General features: G+C 38.3%; 1 protein-coding gene across 6 annotated transcripts in view; it reads right to left on the bottom strand.

Annotated features, from left to right (window-relative positions):
- Positions 1-15,160, bottom strand: part of ARVCF (ARVCF delta catenin family member) — a 250,175-nt gene extending 235,015 nt beyond the window's left edge. For 2 of the 6 annotated variants that reach the window (XM_039724778.1, XM_039724779.1), the window contains exons 1-2: positions 14,519-15,158; positions 207-273 (exon numbers count right to left, since the gene is read on the bottom strand). The gene's annotated coding sequence lies outside the window, so the exon portion shown is untranslated. Of the gene's footprint in view, positions 1-206; positions 274-13,852; positions 13,931-14,518 lie in introns of all 6 variants that reach the window. The other 4 variants (XM_039724777.1, XM_039724776.1, XM_039724775.1 and 1 more) reach the window with 4 other exon arrangements.
- Positions 15,161-15,437: the final 277 nt, after the last annotated feature.

The following is a 15,437-nucleotide window of genomic DNA, read 5'->3' on the forward strand; positions in this document are numbered from 1 at the left end:
AAGGTCACTACAGGCTATTACTATAAAAAGAATTTAGCATTTTATCAATTTATTGTTGACTAATGAATGTCAACTGTGAGACTGCTACTTTTTTAATCTTTCTATGTACTGTCCCAGACAATTCTTCTTTCTAGATTTCATACACACAAACACATGTAATAATGACAGAAATATAAATATATGCAAGAAATCTTGCCAACTCTTACCACCCTTTCAGGCGAGTTGTTAGGCGTCTCCCCTTGTTCATAAAGCACAACTCAGTTTTGGATATCCCTGAAAAACATAAGAGGCAGTTCAAACTCAGAATAAACTCTCTAACTAGTGTGACTAAAGGCTTGTTGACCTGAGGAATGAGACAACTTCCTATACAGTTCAGAGCCCAGACACCTTCCAAAACTGCACTGCTATCCCTAGTTAAAACAGCTGAACTCCAGAGATGGATGAAAGCCTTGAGTTCCTACTTCCCAAAATCAAAGTTTAAGACAGAAATGTCTATGTGGTTTGAATGCTCTAGTATGTGGCAAAGTTTCTACTGACAGCTTTGGGTCATAACATCCAAAAATCATTTGTGATTGGAATAAATATATAAATCAATCAATCAATGCCCAAGTGTAGCTATAGCACTACAATGCCAAAGCACCAGTGGCCATTGACCTTTCTACCACTGGCTGCACTGGATTTCTAGGACACTCACACTGACACAGGGATTTACAGCAGTGATTTAAGTAATGAATCCCCCAAATAATTAGGGTTTATTTCATTGGGGGAGGTTACTGCTCTGGATGAAGAGTACTCACCCACAAGGTCTCACCTGAACCCACTCATACCAGACAAAACTAACACTCTGATCCACAAAGGATGCATGTGAACTCAGTTGGAAAAACAGCTTCTTACATCTGAGAAACTGATTTTTAAGTGATGTAAAAAATATTAATTAAACTACCTGCAGACTGTTTTTATGAAGGAAGACTTTGGGGTTTGTCCCCCAATTCTTTTAAACAAGTCAGCATTTGGCTGCCCCCCAAAATCTGTATCTTCTCCCCAGGTGTCATCACCTTCCATAGTAAATTTTGTTTCATTTCATAATTTACAAGTTGCAAGACAACACTATGTCTCAATACAGTAATTCCAGGGCCTTCAGGATGACACAATGAAAATCTATCTAATTACTAACAGGATGCTTTATTTATCTTCAACTCCAACAAGTAAATCTTTTAAGTGCTGCAGAACAAAGGAGAAACCCTACCACAAAATACAGAGGCAAGTAGAGCACGTACACGGAAATTCAGTTTGTCACAAAATAAAATTCATTAAAAAGGTCACGTTGTTCCAGAAGCAGCACTGAGGGAGATAGTCTAATCATAAAAAACACGTTGAATCAGTGCAAATCCCACCTCAGGCAAGAATTTCCCTCAAAAGTTTCATTTTTATTAGCAATTCAGACTTTTTCTGATGAGCAACTGAATCCAGAGGTCAGAAGCAAAATCTTGCCAATGCCTGCCCTTTTAAAAACCCTTTTTCCAAGAAAAAAAATGAACACACAATTTCCTCTTAACCAAAAGAAACGCACAGTAATAATCAGAAATAATATTAAAAAGATCTCAGTAGGGTAATACTACGTATTAAAAAAATGCCACTAATAGCATGATAAAATTTTAAAACATAGCAACAAATCCTAAACAGCATTTCTAAAATTATTTTTAATTGAATATGTCTATCTTGTATGAGCCATTTTAAAAGCTTCTACTCTTAAAACAAGTGGAAAATTATCGTCTGTTTTTAAAAAAAGTAAATAATCAGTGAATTTCTTAATGATTATATAAGCTCAAGGTATCACTTGAGCTACTAATCTGGATACCCTGCTACCTACACATGCCTCTATGACCTAAGAAGAGTTCAGGAAGAAATTATCATTATCTAAAACTTACATTTATGTATGTTATAACTTTTTCTCTTTTATGAGCAGCTTTGTTCAAAAAGTGTTTGGCATTCTGGTCATTTACATTTGATTAAAAATTCATCTCTTTCCAGCATCTCAAGATGTTCATGGGAAGAGAAATTCAAGTTTACTGTAAAAATTTTTGATGAGACCAATCACCTAATATTAAAACAGATCCCTAACTTTTTGCAATGTCATATTCTTAAAATTGAAAGGGGTGTGGATTCAGTGTGATTTTGGCTATCTCTGTACACAGCTGAGTAAAGCATTAATTAAGTCAAGCAGCAGAGCAAGAGAACAAGCTTTCCAGCCTTCACTCGTAACCTTGTTTAAAAAGTTTAGTCTGCCAAACTCCAGGTCCCACAAGGTCTGAGTTTCTCAGGAACCAAGCCAACCTTGAAACTACTGTAGTAGTACAAGTGGAGCTGTATTTTGAACTTAAATCAGTATCATGGCTTAACACACAACAGCAAGCAGAGAAGAAATGATGCAAGTAGAGTCTGTCATGAGCTTGAACAAGCTTCATTCTGCCAGACAAGAACTAACGAGTTTACACTCTGACTGCAGAAGGAGTCTCGTAATAGTTTCTTATAAATATTCAATAGACCCACCATGGCAGCAGCTCCAAACAGAGTGAAGGGTGAAGGTCTCTCAAAGAGCAGCTCAAAGCCTAACACAGCCAATTCTGACTGGAACCTTATGCTGAACCAATGCCAGCTGACAAGGGCATCACCTTCTATTGATGCTGAAAATGATGACTTGGTTCAAAAATTGTTTCGTTTTGCTGCCACAAATTTAACAGCTCAGGCTCTGTCCCCCTGAGATGAGTAAAACATGCTCATTAGGTAACCTGCTTCCAAAGAGACAGGACTTTAAACAAAGGCTAAGCACCTTTATTTAAATATTACAAATATGTCTTCAAGGTGCTTTAATGCAGACCAGTTGTTGAGGGGCAAACTGAGCACAGCTGTCCCAGTCCCACAGCTGCCAAAGGACACGTTCTCCACAGGAACACTGCTCTGACAGAAGTTACAGGTAACATGACACATGTCCACAAAAGCACTGAGCAGACATACAGCTCAATACAACATCACAGCAATTCTGAGGCTGTTTGCAAATGCGCACAAATAAAAGCAAATAATTCTCACTTTGTTTATCCAGTCTAGCCCAGCAGGACAATTAAGAATTATTTTAGCAACTTCTTTCAGCTTGTCCAAAACATTTACTGCACATTGTTTTCATCTTCCTAGTTACAGACATGCCAATGTCAGACAATATCTGTTACAATCAACTTGGATTTACTATTCCTACCAGCTGTCTTAAGTCTAACCAATAAAGAAATATTGAACAAAAATCTGGTATGAGTGTATCCAAATGCCACAAAGATAAGCAGACAGTTATTTCTTACTCTGAATGCAGTAACAAGAACTCCAGAGGCCAAAATGTTCCAGCTGAGCTAACTATGGCTTCCTGCTGCTGTTACCAACACGGTACTGTAGAAAAGTAATTGCAAATATTACTCACAAAGTACAAAATAGAAGCAAACAAGATAATGGAAGAAACATGTATCTCCTGACAAAAACAAAAACTCATTAGAAGATTATGTTCAATGTAAGTCAATATGCTTTGAAGCCAGCTGTATAAAGTGACAGTGGAAGCATTAAATTTGAACAAACCTCTTAAAATTCTTTATTGCACTAATGCCACAAGTTTGACCTTAAATGTTAATTTAAATGGACACAATCAAGTTGGTTAAAATCACAAATTGCAGTCTCATAAATGCAGCTGCTAATGGTGCCCTCAGACCTGCAGCCAAATTGCAGCCTGACTCAGCTCTGTCCATCCAGCTCCCCCTTCACAGCCAGCACTGGCAAGGGGAGAGTCACTGATGCCATAGCCTCACTGGTGAGAAAAATAAAGGGATATTGTCTTGCAACCTTGATGTTGCTATCCTATTGCAAAGGTTTCATACCTTCTTGGTGATTTTCATGAGCAGCTCCTCACAGCACTGACTCCTTCTTCTCAGAACAGCCGACAAGCTCCATCTCCCCTCTCGACCAGCCAACCTGCTCTTTTATAATACCCCTCTTAATTGGATCCAGCTGTGGCCTATTAAGGGCAGGCTTGTTCTTAATGCCTGGTAATTGGCACAGCTGTAACTCTTCAGGGGTGAGATTACTTTCACCACTATCTCTAGTCTCCAACCTTCTATCCATCCACACCTTGGAACTACTTTCTGGTTTTCGCACAGCAGACACAGAACAACTGAGACTGGAAATACCCTTGGATATCACCTGGCAACTCTCCTACTCAAAGCAGAGTCAATTTGAGCAAGTTACTCAGGATCTTTTCCAGTCAGGTTTTGAAAATCGCCAGGAACATGAGCTCTACAATCTCTGGCCAACTTGCTCCAGCATTCAGTTGACACTTAACAGCAAATTTTTCTTCAGTTTTGACTAAAGTAAGACTCTTTGTACCTCAGCACATAACACTGTGCTGCCTGTTGTAATATTCTTGATCAGCACAAGCTGCTTAAATCAATGAGCTCCAAAAATGACAATGAGATGTATAACCATGAAATTTATTGACCATGCCTGCATGCATTAGTAATCACACAGTATGGCCTCTGGGTCCAATAATGCAGAGAGTTGGATTCCTTCATCTTCCAATGACTGCTCTAAATTCCCCAGTCACACAAGGACACGCAAAACAAGCACACTTTTATTTTTTTAGTCCTAGATATTACACCTACTTTAAACTGGCTGGATTTTGTCTTGTACATTCTTGGTAAGTTTCTCTCAATTTCACAGTATCAAAGGTAATTTAAATAGTTAGTTTCTCAGATAATCTACTATTAATACTCCTTGCCTCAAAAAATATGATCAAAACCCAGTTATTCTGAGGGGAATCTGTGATAAACTTGTATGAACTCAATGCTTTTGAGATTTCTATCAAAAATCAGTCACTTGATTTCATGTGAAATGACAAGCATGCACAAGCATATTTTTTTTGTTCTCTATTACAAAAGTCTCCAGTGACATTTGCTGTAAGAAGGACAACGTTAACCGCCAGTGAAATGTGAAAGGTTTCCCAAGGAGAAGTCAATTCTGTTCATGCTTCCACTCTTAAAGCACTTAGATAATTCAGGTGTACCCAGTCAAACCAGACCTGGCTGAAGAAGAGGGAAATAAGTATCAGGTGTTAATCACTAATACTAAAGTTGTGGAACTGTTGCATTTGTGCATAATGCCTTGCTCATTTTATATTGTCTAGAAGAAAATGCCTTGAGAGATTTTTTCCCCAACAGAATTTTCCAACTTGCTGTAAATGTTTTATATCAGTGCAGCTACTGAAGTCTCTTATTTTAGAGTACAAGACTGATAATTAAGTCAGCCTATTTCAGGGTCTTCCCCCTCCCCCGGCTTCTCCATTACAGCTATTTTCATTCTGGACTCTCCACACTGTGCACCTGTAATCTGTATCTACATTGTATTAGTAGGATCTTCCTAATTAGATTTAATTTCTTCAAGTGAGGAAAAAAGTGACAAGCTAAGCCTGCCAGTTCTTTGAAGAATGTCCTAGAAGGTCAAATGGTGTGTATATAAGGGCTTTGTGATCTGTTTGACACAAGGAAGGTAAGGTTGGTCAACATTTCAGATGCCTTCAGTAATGAAAAGCAAAGTAACTGGTATTGATTCCATCCACATCAATCTCAAAATGGTAAACAAAATAATTATATCCTCTGTATAGCAGTCTCATAGGTACATGCAGATATACTTAACAGATTACAGACAGAAGACAGCTCATTTAAATCAGACTGTGTGACATTCTAGTTTTCTCAGCTGAACTACAATGTAGACATTAAAGCTTCTGAAATCTCTACATGCCTTATCCCTATGAAATTACCCAAAATCAGAAACTGTGAGATCAGTACTTTTCCTAAAGATTACAGCTCCACAATTTGTCTATTTCTGAAACAACAGAAATACCTGTATAACTGTTTTTGAAGCTTTCACAGTTCTAAAATACATTGGTTTAGCACATCAAAGAAAAAAAATTAAAATGTTAAAATATCCCTCTCTCCTGTGTGAGACCAGCTGCTTTCCCCTAGACTTCAACCTCTTTTCACAAGAAATACTTGTGCTTATCCTGTAATTCTTATTAGTCTTTCCCTGGTTTTGTGGCAAACTATATCCTGCATTACTTCAACTAATCAAGGGCTAAAAGGCTCCTATCTCAGGCCTTGTTTTCTGCATCATTGGTGGAATCACACAGTTCAATCCCACATACACCAAAATCCCTGCCCAACTGCATTACTGCGACAGACACATCTGCATTTGGCACCTGTTAAGTTCTTTCACTACCAGGATCAGTAGCCAATTTCTTTGGCTAAACACTGCACCTTCAAAACACAGCTGTATTTACTCATTATTGCACAGGTAGTAAGCCTGTATTACAAAATAAAAATATCTATAATAGGCCAACATCGTCTTATTTATGCTTAAAATGTCTATTGCCAATTACAGGACTTCTCTCAGCCCAATCCTGTGTTTTCTAAAGGTAATACTACACAGAAAGGCTGCTACATTTCAACATGAGTCATTGTAGTTCTTGAAAAAGTGATACATAAAATGATGTAAAAAAATTACAGAAAATACAAGATTACAAAAAATACTTTGGATTCCCATAAAAAGGAGATTTTTCTGCATTGCTCCCCCACCTTGGTTGTACCTTTAATGCACTTCAGAACATTTACCTTGTGAAACTTTAAAGATCTTCCTAATCCCTTGTGGCATAGAGAATGACCTTCTACTTCTTTCTACTTTCAGATGCATAATGTAAAGCAATTTTTTCATTTAGGACATATAAATGGTTAATCCAAAAGAAAGGGAGCAAGTACAAGGTCAAAACAATATGGGAAAGTAAAACACCTTGTAGGGCAGAGCTTAAGACACTGACAGTTCTCTTGGCCAATGTTAAGGATACCAACATCACACTCCTACAGAGAGGGAAATGAGAAGAATTTGCTAAATATAGCTATAAGTGGTTGGAAGGATGCCTATCCTTATTTGTGCATTCATCTGTTTAATTGTGGGCAATATAGTCCACTAGACAGCCTGAAGCAAGTGTAGATGTTCGATATTCTCTGAATTATACAACCTCAACTGGAAACTGGACTTAATTACACAGTTTACATTAGTATAAATGGAAACTTTGTATTTTGAAACTCTCCACAGCTGTATGTACCTCAATTATTTTCTCAGGTTTTGGGGATGTACTAAATGCCTTCAAAACTGTGCAGTTTTAAACAAGAATGGTGAGAAAGGCCATGGAATTCTTGTGTTTACTATGTCTTTCAAATCCAAATGTATACAATTACTCACATATGCTGACATCAAAAATCAAGTTTTATGCTCAGAGCTTCTTTATGTTTGGTAGTAGTCTATGGAGATTGACATTTTTCTTAAACTGATTTGTAAGTGCATTTTTAAAATAGTTCCAATAATTTAAATACACATCAATATGTCTTACCAAACTAATCCATCTGTATTTGAAAATAAAGCTGTAACAATCACACAAACCTGAAAGAAACAAGTCAAGGAAGTTTATACACCTCTGATCTAAGCTTTCAAAAAGATTCCTAAACCCTTGATTTCAGTGACAATATTGTAAAGAAATATAAAGTAATTGAATAGGCACTAGGTGCCTTATTCCCTTTAAGAGTTTGGGCCTAAATTCCTAACAGATCACTGAAAGTCTCAGCTAAAGAAACAATTTATTTATATATATAACTGAGATTCTCTCATGTTCCTTTTATGTATAACAAGCTTCAGTTCAGTTTAACATTAGTTCTTCAGAACCTTAAATACTAAGGTTCCTAAAAATCAGAGTTAGCATACTGCTTCTCTGCTTCTAACACAGTGGAAAGTGGTTTGTGGGATCATAAATGAAATGAGGTGGTCGTTTCCTTGTCTAGATAGATGAGCATGGGTTGGGATTCAGAAATCCCACCATCAGCATAGCAAGTAGTCTACAAAAGCTGAAGACTGTTTATCACCTACAAGGAACACAGCACAATGAAACATAGGGAAAAAATGTAGGTTTCAAACTTATGGATTGTACAATTCAATAATCTTCCATCATCACATCATATTAAAAACAGCACCTTACACTCCAGCTCTAAAACACTGCTTCAGGACAGGGAACATGGTTTTGACTTCCATTATCCTCCAGCCTGCAGCAAGGAAGTGCCTTGGTCCTGAATCAGAACCCACAGGAATTTAGCAAGTGCTATTTCTGCTTGTAGTAAAATCTTCAATATGTAATTTACATCTTGATATGTCATCATTTCCTGGTATTTAACTTAGTAACAGCTTCTCTAAAGTAGAGATTTTATTACATAAATTATGGAAGTAACAGACTGGGTGTAGTGGAGACAGCATAAATTTCTGAATCAATACAAAGTATGTCCCCGGTAGTAGTTGTTATTCTATGCAGGTATGTTATTGATTACAGTCATAATGGTCTCACTTTAGCTGCCATCAATAACTCACTACTTGTATTGTCACACTGAATTAAAAAAGAACCAGTCTAAAAATATGAGGAGAAGTTATACCAGCATAGCTTGACCCTAGCCTGTGGTGCAAAGAAGCGAAACACTGCCAGTTTAAGTTTTCAAGGATTTGTCTTTGAGACTTCACTTGACATTACACTGATAAAACAAATTCACATGTGATCCTTATTCAGGACAAAAGAATATGTGTCTTAAACATTCCAGAAAACTTTCAGATTTATGGATCCTACATACACTAACAGTTTTCAACACCTTGGGACCATTAGAATACAGATACTGTTACACAAAACTGAATCGAAGTTTTATGAGTGGTTATTGACATTCTACTGGTGAACATGACAAGCTTCCTTGCATCAGATTATGAACTGTTGAAGGAATGTTAGATTATTTCAGCTTTTTAAATTCCTAATTTTGGAAAATAGTCTCCATAAAATACCCATACTTGCTACTCAGCAGAGAGATGGTTCAAAAAATGCCAATTAGAAGACTTGATTCAACCCCATAGACTGGATCAGCCTCCAGAGAAGTCTGTCTGTATTCACTGTTTTACTCCACAGCCAGAAGTGGCTGCCCTCTGTAAATCAGGCATTTAATTGACATGCCTAAAGTTATTGTAGGTACCCCAACTTAAGTGTTCTCACAACTGAGATTCTACTTCCCCAAGACAGCCAGCATTTTATGAACCATATTTTAAGTCACACTGGAATTTGCTTTCCTCTGGGCGATCTCTGCAAGCTTTGCTACTCTGCACACTGTTAAAAAGATTGTAATTTTCACCTTTAAAACATGCAAAATTTTGACTCTCGAATATCATTATATACATTCAGCTCTCAGCAAGCTGTGAATCCAGTAGGCATGGACACTGTTGATAGTGAAACATCACAACACAGTTTCTCACCAACAGGGTAATCCAGTAAAAAAGCCTGTGCCATCACTTCTATCACTGGTCTGAATAGCAGTTACTTAAAATTTTATCACTGCATAACCCAAATTAAACAGAGAATATTTACTGTAATAAGAAAGTTCCATGGAGGTATTCTAACTCATGGGTAGAATTTCCACCACCAGAGCAGATGAAGAAGAGGCAGTTAAATTACTGGAAACAGTAGGTCTAGTTTCATTGACTTTACATTGCAATGAATGTCAATCAGTTAATAAAAGACTTCTTCATAGAGGAACAAGTTAGGGCAACATTTTTCTGTACAAAAAAAACCCCATGATCATTCCTTTTATGAGAGCAGAAATAAGAGGGGAAGGTAACTAAGCTCAGAGCAGAAAAAAGGCATTTGTGATATACAAAGCCCAGCTCCTGTAAAACTACTGCTCAGCACCTCAATCAGTATCACTGCACCTGTAAGAATTCTTATACAGATTACTTCATCAGGTAATTCCAACTACATCCAACCAGAATGCAGGTCTTGGTACTGATCCCCTTAGAAGTCTACTCTCAAGGATAAAAGTGCAAAGGAAGCACTGATGCCTAATTCTAGACTCCAAATCACTAGGTTCTGAAAGAAATAAGGAAAAGAATAAATATTTTGAGTTTGCTGTAATGACAGAATGTCAGAACTTACCCCAAACTGATTTATTCACTTCTTCCCTCTCACTTGCTTGCAATATTTAAGCTGTAATTCAATAATGCATTTCAGAAGACAGAAAATGCTTCACAACTCTTAAATAAACCATAAGTAGCTAAACAGTACCTGTTCTGGAGGACAAAGGCCTGTTGCTAAGACACTAGACTTCGAGTTTCCAATGGCTTGTGACAGCAGTAACAAGGCAAACAAAATAAACTAAAAAAATGAAATTGTCAAAGATACCTTGACAGTGTCCTTTTAATTTCCAGCCAACTTGAGATGTCACGTAAGCACTGAAGCAGCAAAGAGGTGATACTGCTGAGATTGCAAAATCTCAATTCCTCCCTGACCTACAAATCAGAAGCTAATAGATTAGTGGTGCACGGGTGTATATTTGCACAGTATCTCATGGAAACCCTGTCGCAGCTTCTGAAACAAAATGCATGTGCTCTGAGATGCAGAAAAAGCATAACTATAAATAACATCAACTGAAGCATGCACAGAAGATTTTGACAACCCAGTCAAGGACCTTATGGAACAAAAATCCCAAATTGTCTAAGAAAGCCATCATATCTGAAGAGATGAAGCATACTGCATGTGCTCAGGATCAGAAAGGTCTTCCCAGTGCAATATAAACTGGAGAGCGAGACAGAGGCACAACCCTGCCCGTATGTTCTCAATGGATCTCAGTACCTTGTAACACTGCCAGCAGCAGCATCACCACTATGCAATGGTGGATGAGAACTACCTTCTTGGACCACTTAGTCTGGAATCTGTGACCTGAATATTACAATTTTTCTCTTTCTAATTATACAGTCAAAATATATATTTGACTATAGTCAAAAATCACTCGACTTATGGTAATTAACATCAGTTGCTTATATAGAGCACTAAGACTTGCAGAATCAAACCAAGATACCTTTCACAGAAATGTTTATCTGGATGGAACAAACCCATATAACTACAATACAAAAATATATATAAATGTATATATGTAAATGTATACATATATATACACACACAAATGCAGTGTCAATTTTTATAGAATTGGATAAAGTAACTTGTTAAAAAAAATGAAGCCAGTCACTTCAAGAGTATAATGCTGCCTTAGTTAAGATTCATTTTTCCAGAAAGACACATTCGTTCCAACAATGGTAAACTCCCAATAATAACAACACTGTAAGAAAATGTATGTTCTTTGTAGGAATGAAGAGTAACTAGATACGAGCGTCATTAAGTAAATAACCTAAGTATTCACTACAAAATGTTAAAATATTTAAAAATGCCACCCATATACACATTGCTACTGGGTATCTTACACATTCTTTAATCCATAAGATTAACTGATATTCCAATAAAAGCATTTATTTTGGTGGGTCAAAATCTCAGACCCTGAAACAGTGGCCATCAACGAGTTTCATCAGGACTCCAAAATATTATTTGATCACTGTAAATAAATTACTGAGCAATAGATGCTATCCACTTACTATTAAATTATTAGCCATTTACAGACAACACACCAAATGCTACTTGAAATTGTGAATGCCAGAGGGTTGACTCTCAGGCTTTCAAAACATTGGATATTACTAAATTAAGCTGTCTGTTCTTAGAATGTTGACCAAATCAGTCACAAAAATAACTGGATTCACTAGAATTAGCTATTTCTCTTAAGTACTACTTAAACAAATGTCACCCAATCTAATGGAGAAAATGCAGACTCTAGAACCTCAGCAGACTGCACCAGAAGTAGCTTTTCAGTTTGTTTTGGACTGCCTGTGAAATCCAAGGGTAGGAGTGAAAAAGACAAACAGGGAACAAAACACTTGCACCACAGTTTTTTGGGGTTGGCATTGATTTACACAAGTTAGCTGAAGGAAATAAAAGCCACTTCATTGTCTAAGTTGATTGCTTCTTTTCTCAGATGCTCAGGTGGTTACCTGCCTTGCTTCAGCTCACAGGTAGACCACATCCTTCCTGAAATTTAATAAAATCTCCCTGTTCTTATTTCAATGCTTAAACCCATGAAACCTCTAATGCCCTTCTGCAAAGAAATTATATTTGTGAACTTACACGTATACTCTAAATGTCTTGCATTATGGAAAGAACACATTTTCTAGAAATAGGTGGATTTTAATCATTAAAATCTCAATGCTAATTTCCAGGAGACACACATTAAGTGTGAATAAGGTAACTACATGCAACATATGTTTAATTCCTTCCCTATCCATATTGGTGTAACCCTAGAGTTGGCCTTTTCCTCCTTGTGCTGTAGAGACAGACAAGAAAGTTAAAAAATTGACCTAAGTGCTTTGAAGGTAACTATGCTGGCTATTAGGATACCCCCACATCTGACAGAATACTGTCATACTCTGGTTAAACTGGAAAGACACAAGCCAAATGTAAAATCACACTCAGCTGGTACAACATTTGTTTACAATGTCTATGTCAATGATTTATACTCACACAATAAAATATTAAGAGCAACAAACTATAAACCTGGTAGCACAAGAACTCTAACAGGTTTTCCTTGCAGTGTATCAATTCTGACACTACCCAAGATCCACCAAAAGCACTGCAGATATAATGTGTTGCATTACATAAAATGAAGTACAGAAGCTTAGTTTTATATAACTGTAATATGCATACAGATGGTCTTCAGGACAAGATATCTAATCTAAACTACAGTTTGTACAAAATTTGAAGTATAAGCAAAAGGCAGGAATTTTGCCATTTCTAGTACAGTGTCCTAACTCAATAAAATGGGAAACTCCCGCTATTTGTAGCTTTTGTTGGTTCTCCCAATATTAAAAACTTTCTGATACTGAAATCAATTGCAGAGATTTTGAATTTAAGAGATGAAATTCAAAGAAGGGAATTATTTTTAGCCAAATAGTACATAAAAACTATGGTTATATAAATTGAAATTCAGTTATTTGACAGTAACTGTGGCATAATAATAAACAAAGTCCACTTTATAAAGATCACCAATGTCAAATAAAATGCAAACTATGATCTCTGAACAATACACAAGTACGAACCATGCAGTCAAACTATTGTTCTTGCCTTCCTAATGCATTCCTTTGGCCAAGCAATGGGAAGATAAACCCATTTGCCTAATGAAGCATATAATTTAAGTATTTCAGACAAGAATTCACAGAGATTCTGCTTAAAATAAATTTAAGAATCATCCATCCAAATACTTTGCAGGATGACGACCCCAGCATAGTTCACAACTTGTTTTTTCCACACAAACTCAAAACTCTCCAGCCCCTGCAGTTACTTTAGTCACTGTGCATATCCTGTATTACCTTATTACAACAAACCTCTTCCTTTCTTTCCATAGGAGATTTAATAGGAAGCTGCATATTTTCTCTTTTGCATTGCCTCGCTACATTTCTAAAATCACTAAAATTTAATATTTTCCTAGTGCACCATGCAGTGCTACACAATTTTGTAAACAAAATATGTCTAAATTTATGGAGCCTTAAAGGACTAGTGTACTCAGCAGACTGCAGTACCTTATCCACAGGAAGTTACAATCAGGCAATGTCAATATTCTGTCATTTAGAAGCAGGATTTTTTACCATAAAGCATTCCCATTAATACAAATCAGGAGAGCTGTTTCCCGCCTCCCCCTCGCAGAACTTCTATTTAGGGTTTAAGCTATTGGTACGATAACAGGTCTTCACTTGATAAAAAAAAAATCTGCTTAGGGTTTTGTTTTTTAACACACTGTGAATCACGTTTTGCATTGTGACCTACCTAATGGCACAACAGTACAGCGTAACGAGCAAAGCGCATGTTTTAAGAATTCCCCCTTTCATATACACAAACAAGTGCCTACATGAAAAAAAAGATAAAAAGCAAGAAAAACAGTCTTTACTATTTCATATTCACTAGAAGTGAACATTTCAAAGAGTTTTTCAACTTCTACAAACGTCAGATTTTAACCGTGGATCTCATTACTGCAGGGAAAGCGAATTAATTTAATTTAGCCCTAACTCTGGCTATTAAGTCTCTAATGGATGTCGCGTGCGTGAAAAAATAGGTTAATTTTGTTTGGTCTTTGCTACAAAGAGACTCATCTCCTATGCATGCCACAAATAACCTGAGCAATGACTTCCCTCCATGACACGAGCTGCCCATCATATTGCAGGATTATTACAGTGTTGGTTTGTTTAGGGCTTGCCTGTGTTTGTGGCTTGAGTATGTAATTCAGGCATTCGCATACATCAACTCCTCGTTGCGCATCTCACAATAAACTGATGACCGCTGTTAAACCTGAACCAGCAACCTTTAGCAAACAAAGAAGTCTAACCCGGAATCGTGATGCAAAATCACCCCAAAACGTACTACACCCTGCAAGAACCTCACAGAAAATAGCCCGGCAACCTCATTCATTCCCCCACAACCCAGCGATCTGCTCACCATCTCCGCCTTATTTCTCTGTCCTCAGCTTATTTTCCTTGCTGCTACTGGCTTCAAGGAGGCGGCGTACAAAAAAAAAAAAAAAAAAAAAAAAAGGAAAAAAAAAAAGAAGAAAAAATGTTAAAAAAAAATAAAAAGGGGAGACTCCCCAACTCTTCAATAAATCGCTGGGCAGGCTCTGGGCAGCATGTCAGCCCCTTGTCTTCCTCTCCCGCTCCCCGCGCAGGAGCCGCTCCCGCCGTGCCCGCCCCGCGGGTGCCCGTCCGTCCCCCGCGCGTTCCCCGGGAGAGCGCCCGGGCTGCACCGGCTCCTCCCGCCTGCTCACCCACCGAGCAGCCCAGTAGTCGGAGCCGGGCTGATTTTCCCCTCCCACCTCCACATTCCTATTTACAAAGGGTATCCAAGACCATCTTTATCCAAAGGGGGGGGTGGGGGAGGAAGGAGGGGGAGGTGGAAGTACTCATTAACCCTTTTCTTGCATTTACCTTTTCTAGTGTGATTTTTTAGAGCACACAGGGGAATTCCCCTTCTCTACCGAGCACATGGACTCGCTGCCATCTGGCCCGCGGAGTCCCCACTCCCGCACTCCGGCTTGGCCGCTGACGGCGCTCCCCAAGGCCGCTCCGGCAAAAAGGTCCAAGGGCACGGCTGGAAAACGCGCGCCCTCCCCAAACTATTGCTCGGAAAACAACCGGAGCGGCCCGCGGGGAGACGGGAGCGCACTGCCCGGCCCAGACCATGATGCCGGCGCCCGCCCGCCCACCTCTCTGTTCGTTTATTTATTTATTTATTTCTTTTTCCAAGCGGGGAACATTCCTCAACACCCGCACCTGGGGGCAGGAGCGCGGGAGGCGTGAGGGGCCGCGCGCCGCCGAGCTCCGCGCGCGCCGCACGCGAACCGGCGCGCGCCTCCCGCGCC

This window comes from Passer montanus, unplaced genomic scaffold, assembly GCF_014805655.1.
Source record: "Passer montanus isolate IOZ18808 unplaced genomic scaffold, ASM1480565v1 scaffold53, whole genome shotgun sequence".
NCBI classification, from domain to species: Eukaryota; Metazoa; Chordata; class Aves; order Passeriformes; family Passeridae; genus Passer; species Passer montanus.